The following is a 20,963-nucleotide window of genomic DNA, read 5'->3' as shown; positions in this document are numbered from 1 at the left end:
ACACACACTTTTATCTGCCTTGCATCTATTCTCACAAAACCTTTTCCTATAAGCCTCAGGTGTTAACTTAAAACATTCCAACAGACAATTTTTTTACAATATTATAATTTAAGCAATCAGGATCAGACAATTTAGAAATAGCAGTTACAGTGTTAAGATGGAGTAAGGGTGTCACGAACCATAACCAGAGCCCTTGGTCAATATTATACTGTTTACATACCTTTTCAAACATGTGAATGAAGCTATCAAAATTATCCCCCCTCTGTAAATTGTGGAAGACATTTACTGGCTTTTGTTGCTTCTGGGGTTCAGTTACTCCCTTCCCCATTACCTCTTATCACCTTGGCGAAGAGTCAGCATCTCCTTCTCATGTTGCCTCTGTCTCTCATTCTCCTCAGCTTCCAGTTGTCGCAGTTTCTCATTTTCCACAACCTCCAGATGTGCTATCTTCTCATTCTCTTTGGCCTCTAGTCATCTCAGTTTCTCTGCTGATTCTGTTTCCAATCATTTTGGCTTCCACTTCAAGTGTCTTTAACTCCAGATGGATTTTTAAGTCCTCTGTGGAAAGGTTGAACTGTCCATTTTCTGAGAGGTGTACAGTCCCAAGGCCAGTCATATTGCCCTCCTGGTTGCTATTATGTGATGTAGCTGTGACTAAAGCTGCAATAATTTCTACTTTAGTCAGGTTTGCATGCACCAGTCCTTTAGCCTGGCACATCTCTGCCAACTGGTTCCTTGTCAGCTTGCCATACTCCACTGCTGACATGCTTGCCTATTCTCCCTGACTAACTAAGCTAACAAAAAGAATAAAACAATTGTGGTATGAAACTCTGAATGTTCACTGTGTGGCTGATTGAGAGTAAAACACCTTTCTTAGTGACCGCTGTTTACAGGCTACAGAAATTCAATATCCACACCACTGCAAGCCAGTTAATATGTAATGTGGATATCTCACCACTGCCCACCAATTAATATGTGATGTCGATATCCCACCATGGCCCACCAATTAATATGTGATTCCTCTGAACTGGCCCAGTAATGAAGGAGCCTCAATCCTCACCACTGACAACAGTGGGGAACATACACTGGGAGGGTGACAAGTACATATACACAGTAAAGTGTAATTTCCCTTAAGAACACACAGAGATCACAGTCAGTCTGGGGCTGGTTTCTCCTTCTTTCTCCAGATGCCCAATAAGACTCCCCACTGGCACAGCTATAGAGTTGAGATCTCAGTTGAGTGGCCAAGCTGAGACCTCTAGCACCCTCTCAGCCCAACCAGTGCATCGTGTCCCCACCCAAGTAGCTGCCACAATAAACTTTAAGATTTGATTTATACACAAACACACACACACACATACCTGAGAAAGGCTGGCACAGGTTTACTAGCTATGCCCCCTTCTGCTCAGAATATAAGGTAGTTTTCACTGTCACCCACCAACTCCTTATCAGCTACTTTAAGGCCCTTAACAAGGGGTGTCCAAGTCTACTGTATAATGTTACTATTATTCCAAATGATAGTTTGACCAAGGGCCAGGCTATTAGGAGTGGCCTGTACAGCTTCACCAAATACTCTAAGAGCTTAAATATTTCTAAACAGACCAGCCACAATCAAAAGGTTTAAATATACTTAATAATAAAAGTACAAGACAATACTCAGCAAGCAAACACACTTACTTCAAAGTTCAAAATCACAGGAAATATTTAAAACAACATTCCATGCCAGTCTCAAATAAACAAAGAAAATATCTAAGCTAGATTTTTTTTATAATCCTATCTGAACCTAAAAGGGTTACTATGCTCTAAAGTGGTGAGTTGATGTTCTGGTCAGGTCAAAGACAAAGTAAAAAATGCACTGTCACTCTCTCAGAGAGTTTTTAAGTTAATATCAAATATTACTGCTTGGATACTTGCAGCATGACATCACTTTTTGTCACCTGGCTTCAGTTACCAGGCTAAACACCCACTGCAGCTGGTAGCATTTAACATTTCTCTGTGAAAATACATAGCCTTATGTTTGCAACTGCTAGAAGACATAAAACAATAAAACACTTACAAAACAACACAGAGAATCCCCTAGTGCAGACATTCTGTCTACTGTTGACTGAAATTGAAAGATAACTTCTCTTGTTTATGGCCCATCAATAAAGTGCATCATTCTCAACTTTTCCAAGCTAATCTCCTGTTAAAATACATACATCTAAACAATTACAATAGTGTATATATCTATGCACTATGACATACAGTTCTAATATACTGGTAACACAAGCAATTGCAGCTGCTTGCTGATATTCACAAATGACATATACAGTGACTATTTAAAATATTCCATATAGCTGGGCTGACAATGTGACACATGCAACAGAAATTAATTTTGCATTCTAGAACTATTACAGTGTTATACTTGACTGCAGTGACAGAACATGCATGCATGGAATACAGCCATACTGCATGTATTAAGACAGATTTATTTAAGAATCAACAATGCTGCTTAACACTTTATTGGTATTCTTGATAAATGTCTGTGAAGTCCACACACAATATCTGCCCATAGAATGGGCTACCTCACCCATATACCATATACCTTTATTATCTGGAATAGGAGGAACAAAGAGGATTGTGTGCACTATGGTTCTACTTGCCCATTTATTGGACTGCAGTTATTATTTTGTATACTTTATTGTAGAAAATGCTCTGCTCTTTCTTGCTTATTGCACTACAGTTAGCATAATAAATCCATACTTACCACACTCATAGTGCAACCTGGCCAGGCGCCTGGCATGGGAATCAACATTGCACGTCTTCTCAGCTGCAGCTGTTGGGAGAGAAGGACACCATTATGCATGCTAGTTTTGCAGACATTCAGCTAGCATTTTGATAAAAAAGTGGAAAACATGCTTACATATCTGTGGGGCATGCCCAGCTCTTGCTTCTTGGACCGAGGTGTCCAAGGTTCCCCTCTTTCTCCTCTTCAGGTCATCATAATTGTGACAACACTGTTCACCAGTGTGGTGGATGCCAGTAGCACTAGTAAGTTTTTTGTCCAACCGGTCCCAGGCCTCCACTTACATTCCAAACCCTGGAAACTGCTCTCCATCAGCCTGGGTTCATAATTCTTTACCAAAAGCCCAACAAAAACCTTGGACTCCTGCACACCCTGTCTTTGCATCCAAAACCATGCACCCTCTCCAACAATGCCTGGCATATCAGCAGATAAGCAGACTCCAAAGAATGGTGCAGAATTCCCACCTATTGCACCTAATATAGGCTGTTTTCCCACCCTTACATGTCATTGAGTAACATTCAAAAACATGCAGTGTTGCTTAGCAGCATGGAAACCTGCAAAGCAGAGCTAAGCAGAGTGACAACTCGCACAACCGAGGTTTCATTGAAGCTTAGCACCACACAAACAGTAGTAGCCATTAGCATGTTTAAGCAGTGCTCAGCACAGTGCAGCAGTGCCATATTTCACAGATTTGTTCATAGGTTCATAGGTTCATAGGTGGGTACAAGGCTATCTGCACGAAGGCATTTATAAGCCTAGCCAGAATGTGTTGGCTTTCGCCGCCCCCTTAGATTAGTTCCCTGTGCCTCTGTCCAGCAGAGCCAATGAAGTAATCCCCCAGGTAAACTTTCTGTTTCCCATCCACTTGTCAAGGTTTCTTTTGAAGAGTGTTACAGAGGAGCTCTGCCTAATGTAGATTGGGATCTTGTTCCAAAGCATGGGAAGTCTCTGGGACAGGAATCTATCCCTCCAGCATGTCCTATTTATTGTTGTGGTGAGGTTTAGATCCCTAGAGCATGTGGCTCGAGGGGATAAGGTTTACTTTAGGTGGAACATGTCCATAAATTCTGGGTTGGACATGGTCTTGTATGTCAGGCAGAGATCACCTCTGAGTAGGCGGTATGCAACCGAGTACAGCTGGAGTTTCTTCAGTCGAGCTGCATAGGGCATCTGTTTGAGGCCATTGATCCTCTTGGTGAGGTACTTCTGTGGTCTTTCCAGCTGTTGAAGGTGTCTTGTAAGGAACTTCCCATATGGGGCATTGTACTCTAAGATGGGTCTTATGAGTGATGAGTAGAGGGACACAATGACATCTTTTGATCTGGATGCAAACCCTTTAGTGATTAGGTGGGCCATGTAGAAGGATTTTCTAACCACTTTGGCAATGTGATTATCAAAGGTGAGATTACTATCTACTTGGATCCCCAGATCCCTTATTACATCTTCTGTATTTAGGGGACTACCATCTATGTGGTAGTTTGTGGGTACTTTGTTTTTTCCAAAGGGGATGACTATGCACATTTTGGCATTTAGCTTGAGGCCATGATTTTGACACCAGGTATCCGTCTCAGTGAGACCCTTTTGGAGGATGTCTGTTTCAGCCAGAGAGTCAATTATAGCCCCTAGTCTGCAGTCATCTGTGAAATTGGTCAGCCATAGTCCTCCTGTGCTTGCCTGTACCTCTAAGAAGTATATGCCGAACAGGAGGGGTCCTAGGACTGAGCCCTGGGGAGCACTACTTGTAACCGATTTAGAGTCAGACCTAGCTCCTGCAACTCTCACCATGTGGGTTCTGTCTGTCAGCCTGTTGGCAACCCATTTTGTGACATAGGGGTTTATGTTCAGGCTGGTGAACTTGTCTATAATACCAGAATGGGAAATGGTGTTGAAGGCCTTAGCAAGGTCTAGGTAGGCTGTGTGTACCACCTTTCCCTCATCTATAGCCTTGGTAACTGTCTAAAAGAAGTCAAGCAGGTTTAGGAGGCATGATCTGCCCTTAACAAAGCCAAACTGGGTAGGGTCCAGTGTTTGGAGGTTCCCAATTTCTCTGTTAATGAGTTCCATGATGATGTGCTCCATAGCCTTACAGACCAAGCTAGTCAGGCTTATAGGGCAATAGTTCCCGAGGTCTGTTGTGGCTCCACCTTTGTGGAGTGGAATAACCATTGTTGTGTGCCATCCTATGGGTATGTAGCCTGTGGAGAGGCTGAGTTTGAACAGTGTGTTTAGGTGAAGGGTTAGTTTGTCTTTGAGCTCATGTAGGACACAGCCTGGACTACCGTCCAGTCCCATTGATGCTGTGTTTTTGGCTTTGGAGAGGGCTGTTTTAACCTGAGTGGCTGTGATTTCAGGGACTCTACATTCTTCTGGTATGGTTATGGGCCCTTTTGGGGGTGAGAGGGGGTGAAGTTTGCGCTGGGCCTGTCTGCCAGGATGTTGGTGATATTGGTCGGTTCAGTGTATTTTGTGCCATTCTGCACTAACTCTGAGCAGATCTGAGCATTGCCACTTAGATTCTTGACATAGCTAAAGAATGCCTTGTGGTTATCTTTGGAGTCCTTGGCAATTTTTCTTCTTGGGATTTTACTCTTTTCTGTACTAGTTTCCTCCTTCTATTGTATAGCTTGTTTATGACAGGAGTCCACCAGACTGGTTTCCCTTTCTTGGAGGAGTGAGTCTTGGTTTTGCTTGGGATGGCACGATCCATGAATTCTTGTAGCTACCCATAGAATGCATTAGTAAAAGATTTTGCAGCTTGGACAGTGTTATCCTTCAGCATGGGGGCTTTGAAACTTTCCACCTCAGTCTTAAGTAACGTGAAGTTTGCTTTTGAAAAGTTTTTCATGGTGGCTTTCTTGTCCAGGGGTGGGGGTGGAATATGGATATCCAAAGTGATTTGTTTATGGTCAGATCTAATCAGTGAGGGTTTGACCTTTGGTGTGGAACACCGGTTGCCCATGTTGGTGATGACCAGGTCCAACATGTTGTCACCTCTGGTGGGAGTGTTGACCAGTTGAACCAGGGTATTTGAGTTTATAAATTCTAGGTAATGTTGGGCAAGGCAGTTAGTACTTGAGTAGCTCTCCCAGTTAATGGTTGGGTAATTGAAATCACCCAATATTAGGGTGTTTGGTAGGACCTTTATGTTTCCCAGTGTTTCCAGAAATGTGGAATGGTGGTCCTGGGACATGGTGGGTGACCTGTAGCAAGCTACAATTTGAATTGCAATTTTGCTCATTGTTAGTTGCACGTGGATGATCTCTGAAGCATCGTGCTGTGCCACTAACCTGGAGGTGTGGGTATCCTTGATGAATATGGATACGCCCCCACCTTTTGTATTCCGGTTTGGGTTCTGTAGCCGAAATGTATCGTATGAATTGTAGCCTGGTAGTGCTGGGGCACTCTCTGGAGCCTTAAACCAGGTTTCTGTTATGGCACATATATCAATTTTCTCCATACTGAGGAGTGCCTCGAGTGTGTGCATTTTGAGGTTTAGACTTCTGGCATTGAGTAGCATTACCCTTGGTTTTTTGTTACTTGTGCTATTTATGGTGGTGAGTTTGTCTTTTGAGCCTGGCCTAAAAAAGGCACTATGTGGGTGGCAAGAGCCTTGGCAAGTATTCAAACACCTAAGGGTGACAGGTGCAAGCCGCCTCTAGTGAAGCAGTGTGGCTTGTCGAGCATGTCATCCTAGGCAGACAGATACTTGATCCCCTTTGAATGACACCAGAAACTTAGCCAGTTGTTGAAATCGAGAATTTTTTCTTTATACCGTGGTATAATTCTTGGTGAGGACAGGATGCTACTCAGGGTCAGGGTCATACCAGCCTGGGTTATGTGATCAGAGAGCTCTTCCATGTCTCTTTTCATGTAGTCCAGGGAGGTACGGTTCAGGTCATTCACACCAACATGGACAATGACAGAGTCATATTTGTACTTGTTCTGGAGTGACCTGAGTGCTTGTGTTATGTGGCGGATCCTGGCACCCAACAGGCAGCTAACAGTAACCTTCTCCTTATTCATCCTAGTGAGTGGGCCATCAGTGTGCCTGACTATATAGAGTCACCTATTATTAGTATGTTGCGTATATTATTTTGCTTTAAGGGCTGTGATTGCATGGTACACTGGTTTTGTGAAGTATGCGATTCATGGTTTGTGTTGGGGGGTGGAGGTAGCTTGGATGTTTGCTTTGGAGGTCCCTGTTGGTTTTGCAGATTTTTATTTAGAGCCTCCGAGTATGTTTCCATGTATTTATGTGTATTTTTTGCTGGTGCTGGTTTTTAAAATTACAGGGAAAATGGATATCTAGATATGAATCCAGAAACTTACAAAGACAAAAGCAAAAAACCAAAACAGAAGTAGTAGCTGTGGAACCAGAAGTAGCTATGTTTAATTCACAAGAACAACTTTCACAGTGTACAAACTGCTTCATCAGGCATCAGATTACATATGCTACAAAGCCATATAACTAGATTGAATCAATAATGCAATCATCATCAGCCTCCTTTTTCCCATTTTTTCTACATGGGGCCAGGGTATCATGTTAACTGTCACCAACTCTCTCAATTCATTGCCACACTCCTGCCTTCTTCAACATTCATGCTTGACTGTCACAGATCTTCTTTCACACAATCCATCCACCTCTTTGCTGGATGTCCTTGCTTCCTCTTACCTTCTTCCTTTCTGTCACAAATCTTTTTCACCAGATTGTCTTCTGCTTTTCTACACATGTGCCCAAACCACTGTAATCTGTTCTCTTTGATCTTTTCTGCAATTGGAGCTACTTTGTCTTCTGCTCTTATGTCCTCATTTCTTTGTATGTCCCTCAGTGTGCATTCTACCTCCTTCCTCAGACACTGCATTTCCATCACCTCTAGCTTCTGCAACTGTTCTGCCTTTACTGCCCAGGTTTCTGTACCATACAGTAGTACTGGTCACACCACTGTCTTGTACACCTTACTTTTCAGCTTCTCTGCATTCTTCTTTCATAGACTACACCTGATACTCTATGCCAGTTGGCTGCAGCCCTTATGATTTTAGCTTGACCTCTTCATTCAGACTACCCTTCTCCTCAACCACCCCTCCCAGATACTTGAAGCTGTTTACCTGTTCCGCTATCTTTCCTTCTATCTCTATTCTCAGCTTCTTCTGATTTCCCCAATTTGCTGCCATTACCACCATCTTATCTGTGCTTAGTTTCATCCCATGTGCCTTCAGATGTTCATTCCATTCTCCTATCCTTTGCTGGAGTTCTATCTCAGAGTCTGTCTGTACTGCCACATAGTCTAAATACAGCAGCTTTGTTGATATGTCCCCTCCAACCTGTTTGCTAATGTAGTCCATCACCAGTATGAACACCAGTGGGCTCAGAGCTGAACCCTGGTGTATACCCACTCACACTGGGAACACCTCTGTGAGGCCAAACACTGTTTGCACTTGAGTCACTGGGTCCTTGTACATAGCCTGCGCTAATTCTACCAATGTTTCTGGGACTTCAAACCACCGCAGTATTGCCCAGATCAGCTTTCTTGGGATCTTGTCATATGCTTTCTTCAAGTCTAGGAATGCCCAGTTGGACTCTCTCCTCATCTCTAGCTTCTTCTCAAGTATCTGTCTCAATGCAAACATTGGGTCAGTTGTGCTGCATCCTGATCTGAATCCAAACTGCTCATCTCCCAGCTTACATTCTACTACTTTGCGTATCCATTTATCAACCACCCTCTCCAAAACTTTCATGCAATGGTGGTAGGAGTTTGATGCCTCTGTACTGCCCACAGTTGTGTATGTCCCCTTTGTTCTTGTACACTGGCATGAGTATGCTTATTCTCCAGTCATCTGGAATTTGCCTTTCTCTACACACTGCTATTAGCACCCTCAGGAGCTATTTCTCCCCTATCTCAACTAGCATCTTTATCATATCTGCTGTGACCTCATCTGAGCCTGCTACTTTCCTTGACTTCATTTCCTTAGTGCTGTTCTTACTTCTTCTAAGGTGGGCTCCTCTTCTTCTCTCATTGAAGGCTGTTTCTGGGGAAGTACAGCTTCTGTGGGGTTATCTTCATTCAAAAGCTGCTGGAAATACTCCTTACATCTGCCTTTGATGTCCTGTGGACTGGTGAGCAGGATGTTCCTGCATCCCTTATGAAGGGTGTCTGACTATCTTCTATATCTTTCTGTTTTTGCCTTGCAGTCTGAAATAGGTTCTTTGTGCCCCTTACTGAGTCACTTTCCAAAAGTTGGTAGAGTGCCTCCGATGCCTTATTCTTTGATATTACAACTTCTTTCTTAGCTTCTTTGTTAGCCAACCAGTAGTCCTTCCTAGCCTGGTCAGTCTTTTCTATCTCCCACTTCTTCCTGCACTCCTTCTTTCTTTTGATGACTTCCTAGACTTCAGCATTCCACCACCAGCTTTCCTTATGTACCTTATTTCCACACCTGGCTCAGCCACATATCTTTTCTGTAGTCCTAACACATGCTGCTTTTAGGTGCTGCTACTCTTCATCAACTCCACCTATTTCCTCCTCTTCTTGGGGTACTAGAGCCCTGAGTAATTCCTTGAACTGTTGTACTTTCTCTCCAGTCAACTTCCAGGTCTTCAACCTGGTCTCTGTTGACCTTAGAGCCTTCTCTGACCACTGCTTGCAGCTGATTGTAGCAACTAATGGTTTATGCTGTGGGCCGACTGTTTCACTGGGGATGACTTTGCAATCATGGATTCTACCCCAGTACCTTTTCCTTGCTATGAGTAAGTCTACTTGAGTTGCATGTTGGCTACTCTTGTATGTGATCTTATGACTGTCTTTCTTTCTGAACCATTTGTTGGCTACTATCAAGCCATTTGCCAGACAGAAGTCTAGAATGGCTTCTTCTTTATTCCTGTTGCCCCGTCCATGTGGACCCAGGCAGTCCTCATATCCTGTTCTGTCTGTCCCGATATGTGCATTCAAGTCACCCATTATCAACACAATTCATGTCGTCCTGTTTTATCTAGTAGGTTCTTCAACTGCTGTCTGAATGCACTCTTTTCCTCACTATCACACCCCTGCTGTGGGGCATAGGCTGAGATTATGAATACTGCCCTATTATTACACTAGACTCTGATTGCCATGAGTCTGTCATTAATTCTGATGATATCCCTCACTGCCTCCTGAAGCCTTTCTCTCACGACAATTCTTACACCATTTCCAGCCTATCCCCCACCAGAGTAGTAGAGTCTGGATCCCAGGCCAAGTGGCCTTGCTGTACTGCCCTTCCATTTCCTCTCTTGGATACATAGGATGTCCAGCCTCCTCCGTATCATCATGTCATCCACTTCCAAGCTGCGTCTTGTCAGTGAACCTACATTAAGCATACCAATTCTCAGTTCATATTTGGCAGGTTGATTGGTTTTGCGTCCAGGTTTTGCTCAACAGACTCCGAGATAACCTAGTCTGGGCAGCTAGTCACTGGCCAGCCATTAGCTTATTGGCTTGCTGCTGCAATCAACCAATAAAAAATCAAGACTCTAAATAACATAATTAACCATTTAAAATACACACACACACATATATATATATATATATATATATATATATATATATATATATATATATGTATATGCACAAATATATATATATATATATATATATATATATATATATATATATATATATATATATATATATATATATATATATACATATATATATGGGTCCCCTTCAGTAGATCGACCTTTTAAATGTTCGAAGACAATATGGCCGAGACCATAACTTTGAACATGTAAAAGTCCGAATGGACTGAATGGAGATCCATGTACAGTGTGGAATGGGAAGATTTCCCTTTTCCGCAATGTAGTGCGATCTCGGAGTTGGTATATTTAAGTAAAGGGGGTGCAGGGGGTATAGCCCCCCTACTACAGCAGTTTAATTTTGTTTTGTGTTTTTTTTGTTTTTTTTTTCAGTGTGCAAACTATTGCAAGTTCGAACATATGGTCTCGGCCATATTTGGTTCAAACTTGTAATATTTTATATATATATATATATATATATATATATATATATATGTGTGTGTGTGTGTAAAATACTAAAACATTTAACATTTTAATTATGTTATTTAGAGTCTTAATTATGTTACTTAGAGTCTTGATTTTTTTATTTTTAATTGATTTTTTATTTTTTTTTAATTGCTGTAAATGCTTTACTGCACTTTTTGTATTGACTTACATACAGGAGCATGCATAAAATGTTGGTTGAGTGGAACTTCTCTGGCAGGCAGTATGCAAATAAATAAACCTTGAAATAAATCTAATGCAGATAATAAGTATTGAAACTGATAGCTATGCCAAAGTAGTAAGTGTTACTGTAGTACAGTTACAATTGTTTTAATGTAATCTCAGAATATTGTTAATTCCTTATCATTTGACGATCATGTCTCCACAGTAGTTCAGAAAGTCTTTTATCTAGCCCATCTAATTTCTAAAGCAGCTCTTAAATGCAAAGAAGTCTATATTCCCTGTTACTCATACCTTATCAGACCCGTTATTGATACAATGCACCTTTTGGTACATATTTATCTAAACATAATACAAAACCTGAGAGACATCAGAGATACATAACTAAAAAGATCTGTGACCTCAAAAATCTTAGTTATCTATTGGGACTGAGAGCCATTTCTTTGTACTCAATCTCTTACAGACTTCTCCATGGATATTTATGTCTAACCTTTCATGCCATGAAAGATCCAACCCTATTTGATCTCCTATTTCTTTGCAGAACTAATGGTACATTAAATACTTGGTTAAAGGAAGAAAACCTTCACCATCAAGTAAATAAGACACTTCAGCATGATAGATTCAGATCCCAATATGTCCCTCACCTCTGGAACAAACTTGGACTACATGTCAAGCAGTGTAGCACCCTTGCCACCTTCAAGGTAAACCTATATAATTGGATGAGCAGCCTCAAACTGTCTTCTGGTCTATCGTATCATGCCATCCTTGAGGCTAGAGGGAAATTTTGAATATAGATTTTGGCCTAGGAGTGAAAGGGTCTCCAGTGTGATTGTCTAGTACTTACCTATGAACCTATAAATAACCACTAGTACAAATAAATGGCAGCACAATACAGTTACAAGACATTGAGGCAGGGCCATCTTAACAGCATTATTGGCCTACAGGAAAAACAGTGCACTGGGGTCCCTAACTACATAACCACTCACAGAATTAAATATGAAAATGGCTGATAAAATTAAACATATTTATTGATACTTCCAACAAAATCAGTGCTTAAACATTAAAAATGTCAAAATTTATAGAGGTGACAAAGAAAGGCCCAAAATCAGGGACACATTTTAAATGTTGTTTTTATAGTTTTAGAAAGTTGATAGAATAAAGAAATGTGTTACTATGCATTTCCTGAAAGATATGAAGACTGAAACTTAAATGGCTTTCATTACTGTATTTACTGAATTTAGTTCTCACTGATTTGCCAGAAAACTACACATTTTAAGAGGTACGGACCAAAATTATGAGCCAAAAATTCCAGATATTCTGTGGAGAGTTGAGAGCTATGCATTCAGCTCATTGAAACAAAAGTGGTGATAGGGGAAGAGAATTCAGGCCCTTGCATCTAAGGTACAGGGTTTGAGTCTGAGCAAAGAAACACTGACAGTTATCCTTAATTGGGGCATTTCACACACACACGCACACACACACACACACACACACACACACACACACACACACACACACACACACACACACACACACACACACACACACTTTATAGTGTATTATTTATTTATTTACTGACAGCAAATCACAACACACATAGATTAGCATGGGGCCCCTATGCTTGTGGTTTAGATCACTGTGTATATTGTACCCAGTCAGCCACTGTAGTCAGAAAGTATGTGCATATAAGTTACTGAGCACGTGCAAGATCAGTGCTATTTTGTATAGCCAGTTAGTGTGAGTGCTAGCTTGAATGAAGATGCACATGTGAGTGTGTTACAGGTAATAAGTCAGTCAGGAATCATAAGAAGTTGAAGTATATGTTTCGGTTACAGCTCCTGATGTATTTATGTACAGTAAATGACTTGAACCCATCCTGTGTCTCTGTGTCTCATTTGAATACACGAGAAATGCAACATGGTCTCAGAATGGGATCCAAAGTTGAAACAGCTCATAAACCATGAGGCACTCAGTTAGAAGTAGAGTAATGCACAGGAATGAACCTGCAAACAGGTCAGCGGTTATTTGAAGGTACTTAAATTAATTTTAAATGATTTTCAGTCACCAAACATTTGGCATAGCATTCAAACTGTTGAAAATAATTTTTGAGATGTCTGAAATGTCTAAGATAGCGGCATAATAATTAAAGTGTTTGAAATTATATCTGGAGTTTTTAAAATGTACGAAAAGGCTAAAATGTCTGAATTTTTCACAATGTATGAGTTTTTCACAGTAATTTAGATTTTTTGAAGTGTCCAAATTGTCCATAGTGGTTGAAGTATTTACAGTGTTAAAATAAAGCATTTTCAGAGAGATTGTTTTGTATTTGAGCAAAATTACAAGTACTGGGTCTACACTTCTGTTTAAAAGCAATTTGTGTTATGGCAGAGGGATTTCACAGACCTGAACCACTGGTGTTTGATAATAATATTGCAGAGACTTGGTGAGTGTTTGAGCAAGAATATGATATCTTTATACAGGCTGCATTTTCTGATAAAGACGCATGTACAAGAACATTTATACTTTTCAATTTAGTTGGTTCAGAAGCCATTGAAAGAGAACATTCATTTGTGTATGAACTTGCCATGTAGGCAGGGGAGGGGGAGAACAGCCATATTGTGATACAGGATGAAACATGGAAAGAACCTTAGTGCTTAAAACATAAATTTAGAGAAATGTGTAACCCAGAAATTAATATTACAATGGAAAGGCACACATTTTACACAAGAAATCAAAAGCCTGGTGAAACTATTGCAGCATATATTACTGACTTAAGAAATAAAGCAAAAATATGTAGATCTGGTGATCTACAAGATGAATTGATAAAACACCATCTTTTAGGTGGTATTAACAATGATTCAGTGTGAAAGATTTTCCTTCAAGAGAGTGAATTAACATTAAGCAAAGCCTTAAAGATTTGCCAAATACATGAAATTACGGAAAAGCATATAAATATGCTTATGAATGAGAAAAGCATGTTTGCAGTATTGGCTAGTATGAATGTTGATAGTGTACAGCAGAAAGTTAAGGTAAAAAAGAAATATAAACCGAGGTTGTGGCACACCCAACCTCATTGTTAACTGTTACAATTGTGGAGGCAGTCATGAACGTAAACAGGAAAAGTGTTTAGCTTTTAGTCAGCAATGTCACAAATGTAAAAAGCTGAATCATTTCAAAAGGTATTGCAAGTCCAAAATGTTGCAAACTTATATTAAAAGAGAGTATCCAAAGAAGCAAGCAGATCAGATAGAGACTGTAGCAAACTCTAAGGGCTGTGAGCACATTTTCTATGTTGATTGTGCCTCTGTGATCATTGAAATAGTTAATAAAGTAGACTATCAGTTGTCAGCAAAGATTTTTACTGTACAAATTAATGGGACACCTGTAGTACATAAAGAAGACAGTGGATCTAAGTGTAATGTTATAGCAGTGCATATGTTTGCTAAAGTAAAGGCTGGTGAGAAACTTGATTCAGTAAAGTGTGCAAAGCTAGTTGCTTAAGGTGATAAAAAGATTCAAACCAATGGCACAGTAGTTCTTTCATGCCATTCTGCTGGAAACAGACATGTGTAGTCACTGTTAGGCCTCAAAGACAGTCTGAGAATGGGACTGATTTCATTTAATAAAGAGGTTCCCCATATAAGTCTGAATAACAACAATACATTTACACAGAATGTTTTTGGTGAATATGCTGATATTTTCAAAGATGAGCTTTGTAAACTTCCAGTCTCATATTCCATGAAGCTAAACCATAAATTAAGTCCAGTTGTTAGACCAGCACTGAAGATTCCAGTAGCAATGTAGGGTAAAGTAAAAGCAGAACTAGACTAAATGGTGAATCTAGGTGTCCGTACTCCAGCAGAAGAACTGACTGAATGGGTATCCTCCGTGGTCGTAGCTCATAAGAAAAGCTCAGATGATATTCAAATATGTATTGATCCAAGAGACTTAAACAAAGCACTTAAGCATCCTCATCATCCAATGTGTGCAGTAGAAGAGGTAGCGGCTTTCATGCCAAATTCCACTGTTTTTTCAGTCTTCGATGCAAAAAGCTCTTTTTGGCAAATTTCGCTGGATCACAGTCTTCAGTGTTAACTACATTCAGTACACCATTTGGTAGATACAGATTTTTGAAAATACTATTTGGAATCATTTTTGCCAGTGAAGTCTTTCAACGTTTCACATAACAATTTTTTTCTGGTTATCCATCTGCTCTTATAGTAGACAACATTATTGTTGGAGACAAGGGTAAAGACAAACATGATAGAAATCTCAGGAAAGTTCTAGACTGTGCACACAAAGTAAATCTTAAACTGAATTCTCAAAAATATAAATTCACACTGAAAGGAGTTACTTATGTGGGACATTTGTTTACCAGTTCTGGCTTACAACCAGATCTGTCTAAGCAAGCAACAATTCTTGAGATGCCAGTTCCAGAGAATGTCTCATCTTTACAACATTTTCTAGGTATAGTCAACTATTTAAGAAAATTCATCCAGGCACGAGTGAGCTTTCTGCCCCATTACACGATTTGGCACACAAAAAATATAAGCTGGTCCTGGTTGGAACAACATTAAAGACCATTTGATATTCTGAAGAAGAAATTTGCCAGTCCACGCTCATTGAGATATTATGATGTTCACAAACCTGTAACTCTTTTCTGTGATGCTTGAAAGTACGGCCTTGGTCCACCATGTCTTCAAGATGGCATACCAATAGCCTAACCCAAACAGAGATACATTATGAACAAATAGAAAAAGAACTTTTGGCAATAGTGTTTGCATGTTCAAAGTTCAATGATTATATTTATGTTAGACCTATCCAAATAGAGACTGATCACCAACCACTAGTAAAAATTTAGAAAAAGCCAATACATACAACCTCAGCTCAATTGCAGCACATGATGTTAAAATTGCAAAAGTACAATTGCAATATTGTTTACAAAAATGGCAAACACTTGTGCACTGCTGATGACTTGTCATGTGCACCCAGACAAATGACAGAGCAGCATCAAAATAAAACAGCAGACTGTGAAGTCTTGGAAGTCAGAAATATTTTGTCATCACATCTTGATGAACTAAAAAGTCATGCAGCTTCAGACCCAATTCTCTAGAAGCTGAAAAATGTTATCAGGCAAGGATGGCCAACAATACAATCAAGTTTACCACTTGACATTCAGAAGTATTTTCCTTACTGAGATGAACTCATGATGGAGGATGGAATCATCATGAAAGGTCCAAAAGTGGTAATTCCTAAAGCATTACAATGGGATACCTCAAAATCATGCATTGTGGTCATTCAGGTACTGATTTAACCAAAAGAAAGTCAAGAGGCATTCTATTTTGGCCTTCTATGTCCAAAGATATAGAGAAGAAAACTCTAGCATGGCCAATTTGCAACAGCAACAAACCACATCAACAAAAAGAACCACTTCAGCTACACCAAATTCCTGAATTACCATGGTGGATGGTTGCCACAGATATTTTCGAATGGAATGGTCAAGATTACTTAGTATTAGTAGACTCTTACTCAGATTGGTTTGAAACTGACCTACTTCCTAACTTGACGTCCAGCACTGTCATTACAAAATTGAAGACACATTTTTCTGTCCATGATAACCTGCACAAAGTAATGTCAGCCAATGGTGCACAGTTTACAAGTCAGCAGTTAAAGAAATGTGCTGAGTCTTGGGACTTTGTTCATATTACCAGTAGTCCTGAGTATCCACAATCCAATGGGTTAGCTGAATGTGCAGTTCAGAGTGCAAAACATTTGTTGGAGAAATGCAAGAGAGATGGTCACAATGTTTTCCTTAACTTACTCAATCTCAGAAACATTGCTTGAGATACCTTTCTTGGTTTGCCTGGTCAGAGATTAATATCCAGGCAGACTAGAACAATTCTACCATTCAGTAAGCAATTGTTAGCACCAAATGCAAAGAACAACAGAGTGGTCAAGGCTCAACTTTCAAGAAAATGTCAGTCACAAAAGTTATACTACTATAAGACAACTAAATCCCTAAGACCAGTACTACAAGGAGAACTTGTGAGAATGCAAACATCTAAAGGATATGACCAAGTGGGAATCGTGAAGAACATTTGTGAGGAACCGAGATCTTACATCATACAATGGGAAGGAATGGATTTCAGACAGAATCGAAGATGTGTTACCTGTCTCCGAACCAGTGATGTAGCAGATTGCCTGTACTGACGACTCTAATTCCCAGAATGACTCTACACCTGTTCAAATTCCAAAGGACAGTGTGCTTCCTTCAAATAATTTTGATGTAATCCCCGAGTTCCAGTTGTGAAAGAATCCAAATATACTGTCCCTGTTGCTAAATCCAGTCAAAGTTTCTAAGCTACCAGCTCAGGTAGAATTTCCAGACTGAATCCAAAATACACAGCGACTTGTACCTGAACTCAGTTTTGTTTGTTAAAATGTTGATATAATGTTTAGCTCTCAAAATGGCTTTGTTCTCCTATTTTCATGCTGACCAAAATTAAAGAGGAACAATGTAGATCAGTGTGTGTATTGTACCTAGTCAGTTACTGTAGTCAGAGAGCATGTGCGTATAAGTTACTGAGCATGTACAAGATCAGTGTCATTTTGTGTAGTCAGTCAGTGTGAGGGCTAGCTTGAATGGAGATGCACATGCGAGTGTGTTAGAAGTAATGAGTCAGTCAGTAAGCATATGAAGTTTGAATTATAAGTTCCAGTTATAGCTCCTGATGTGTTTATGTACAATAAATGACTTGAATCCATCCTGTGCCTGATTGTCTAATTTGAATACATGAGATATGTGACATGTGGGGCCCCAGGGCAACTGCCCAGTGTACTCATGCATTAAGATGGTACTGTGCTGAGGATAAAGTCAGTCTGATTTTTCTTTCTCACTGTTTATCTGCATTTTCTTAATTTGGTAGTTCAGTGCCAAGTGTTTGCCTTCTGGCATTGTTTTAGAATAGTGCATATTACTTCCCATTTCTATATATTGCACAGCAAAATGTCACAGCTACATTCATAAAACTGTCCCCTAATCAGTTGTACAACAATATTTTGTATTGCTGTGAAATAGTGTGGCTTGGGTCATACTATCAAATGCCAGCATCAACAATTATTTTTAAAATGCTGCAACCTGCTTTTCCATCACAATGACATGCAAAACAGAACATAAAATAACTACTCAGAAAAATACTATACTGCCAAATATTGCTTTCTGGAACTATTTTAAATCAGTGTAATTGTTTTCTCATTTACTGTAAAATAGAATGCAGAACATCACAGATACATTCAGAAATCTCATATTCCAACCCTCCTGTCAGGAGTCTCCAAATAGCACTCATCATCAAATAAAAGTGTTATGTTCTTAAAATACGTGCCATTTTTTTTCAGCAACACATGGGGGTTATTTAGAAATATGCAAAGTGCTCCTTAATGTGATTGTGTGGTTGTCTAATCTGCCCTACCATCTCAGACTGTGGCATGATATGCCTCTACATTAAATATTCATACACTTAAGAGCAAAATATTTAGTTTATAAGCATATCTAGACATGTCCCATGCACTAGGAAAATAATGAAATCAATATGTTATCAGTCAAGTTTAAGCACAGAGACATGCTGCTAGATAAGAAAGATAGGAGTTTGTTTCATAGAATGAGCAGCACTTACATTGATTCAGATAAAAAAAAAAAAAAAAAAAAAACATTGATTTTATGGAGAATGAGAGGAGGATAATGGCATGGAAAATAAGTAGACTGAAGACAGAGTCCAAAAATCCCCAGACATCGTTACTGGCATGTCAGCTGACATCTGTGGAAAATGACACACCATCAACAGTGGAAAGCTAGAAGGACAGGATCTATACTGCTAAACAGACATTAATATTTTGTGAAATATAGAATCGTTTGTGACAAACAAATCAGTCAATGGAATTAGCCTTGTGACGTAAAAATCATACTCATTGACAAATAAATGAAGTTCAGAAAAGAAATGCAGTTCTTATAAAAAAAGTCAGTCTGCAGTACATCATTTCACCTTTCAGACAGGCTTTTCAAAATACAGCAAGCTTTTGCACTTAGATGCAGTGTACCATTCTGTGCAGGGATCTGGCAGAGTAGAGGCCAACAATTCAAACAGGACTTACAATGTCCTCTAGACAGCAGAGTAGATCAATTTTCACTTCCAGCAAGAAGGGGCAAGGAAACAACTTCATCATCTACTCCTGCAACTGGAATAGCTCAGGTGCCTAAATACTTTAACACAGGCATTTCTGTGGGAGAACACATGGCTAATTAGCATAGACTGCTTCCCTGGAATGTCTCATTAACACAGAGCACGCTCAGCCAAGGAGAAGATCCACCATGGTGATCCTAAAAACAGCATAAGATTATTGCTTTGAGCCTGTCTCTGAAACATAATGGGCCACTGCCAGTAGTAGCAGCCCATGTTAGGGCTTACTGCTGTCAGTGGCCCTTCTTGAATCCAGCCATATGTCCATACAGCTAAACATCTTTTTATGGTCCAGAGTCAACTTTTAGAATGTTAAAATATATAGACAGATCAGTGTGCCTATGTTGCACTGCTTCATGGGTGCTACAGTAAATTTAATTTCTCAGAAAACCACACAAACATATGGATGGCATGGCAAATCTGTCACTCTTGTCTCGATTACCAATCTAGTGGCTGGCAGAAAACAAACTAAAAGCTTTCTATGGGACAGAAATCTAATCAAGTGCTCTGCATGTACTTGTGCCTCACCCCTTACACACACATCTTAGGGCTACAGAAGTTCAAAGTGACAAACAATGACAAAAAAAATGCAGCCGATACAGGAAGACAATCTTTAATAAATGTTAAGTGCTTTCATTCCAGAAATACAAACTTGATCAATAAACTGGAAAGTGAACTTGTAAAGTTTTGAACAATAAATGTATCCATTATTTGGACTTTGATTCACATCAGGATTGTTATTTGAAGGTCTTTCCTAAAACTGATAGGTTAAAACAATTGATTATATAATGGAAGAATAAAGGGATTGTGAAGCATTTGGGAATAAGAAAGTATATCCACTTCCCATTTCTAATAATAAAAATATTGCTTTATTTTCTGCTTGTGAATTCCCAAGTAAAACAGATTCGGTCACTACTGAAGATTTTTTTTTTCAGATCAAGATCCACAACAAACTGCTCAGCTGTTTAACAGACCTATACCCAGGACAGAGGGCTAGGGAACAACAATCAGAAGTACTTATTAAAGCAAAGGGAGCCATTTAAATTGGAGACGCAGCTCCAGGTATCAGAGTTAAGCTCTACCATAGTTTCAGCAAGGGCAAGCTCATAGGAGAGCAGGCATGCTTTCACTTAAGAGCCCCGATTTATAATTTAGCCTCTCACAATTTTGATACCAATCACTTGGAAGTAATATCTAAAGGTCTTTGATTCCAAGTGAAAGGACTAATCCTGTGTGTGTGTGTATTGACTGATTTAAGTTTTTTTTACCCATAAGTTAAATTTACAGTATGTTTTTCACAAAGTTGTTGTTGATGAAAAGTCCAGTTTAGTACTTTTAATCCAGGTCTTAATAACACCCTGAAGACATTTTTTTGAGTTTTGTGACAGATTTTAGAATGCTTTTGACAAGTCTTTCAACTTTTCCTGGTTAGGGGTTGCCACAGTGGATCACCGGTCTGCTAATGATCGGCAGTGGATTTTTATGGTGTTGAGTTACCAGCCTGGCACCCAACCTTCAAAGAAGGAACACCCACACATGCAAGAAAGACAAAAATAAATTTACAGTCTGTCTCCCTCCATATCAGTAGCTTTAAAACAACTGTCTGACAAGACAGAGTTTGTTTTATGGAAATTGACAGGGACAATGGCTTGATTATGTCCCAGGTAGTTTATATTGAGCAAATGTCTCACTATTGAAAGATGTAAATTTTTATAGTGACGTTAGATTACTTTTA

Source organism: Protopterus annectens, chromosome 7.part0 (genome assembly GCF_019279795.1).
Source record: "Protopterus annectens isolate FY-2018-M chromosome 7.part0, PAN1.0, whole genome shotgun sequence".
NCBI classification, from domain to species: Eukaryota; Metazoa; Chordata; order Ceratodontiformes; family Protopteridae; genus Protopterus; species Protopterus annectens.
The sequence above is the reverse complement of the archived record's forward strand: the minus strand, read 5'-3'. Positions refer to the sequence as shown.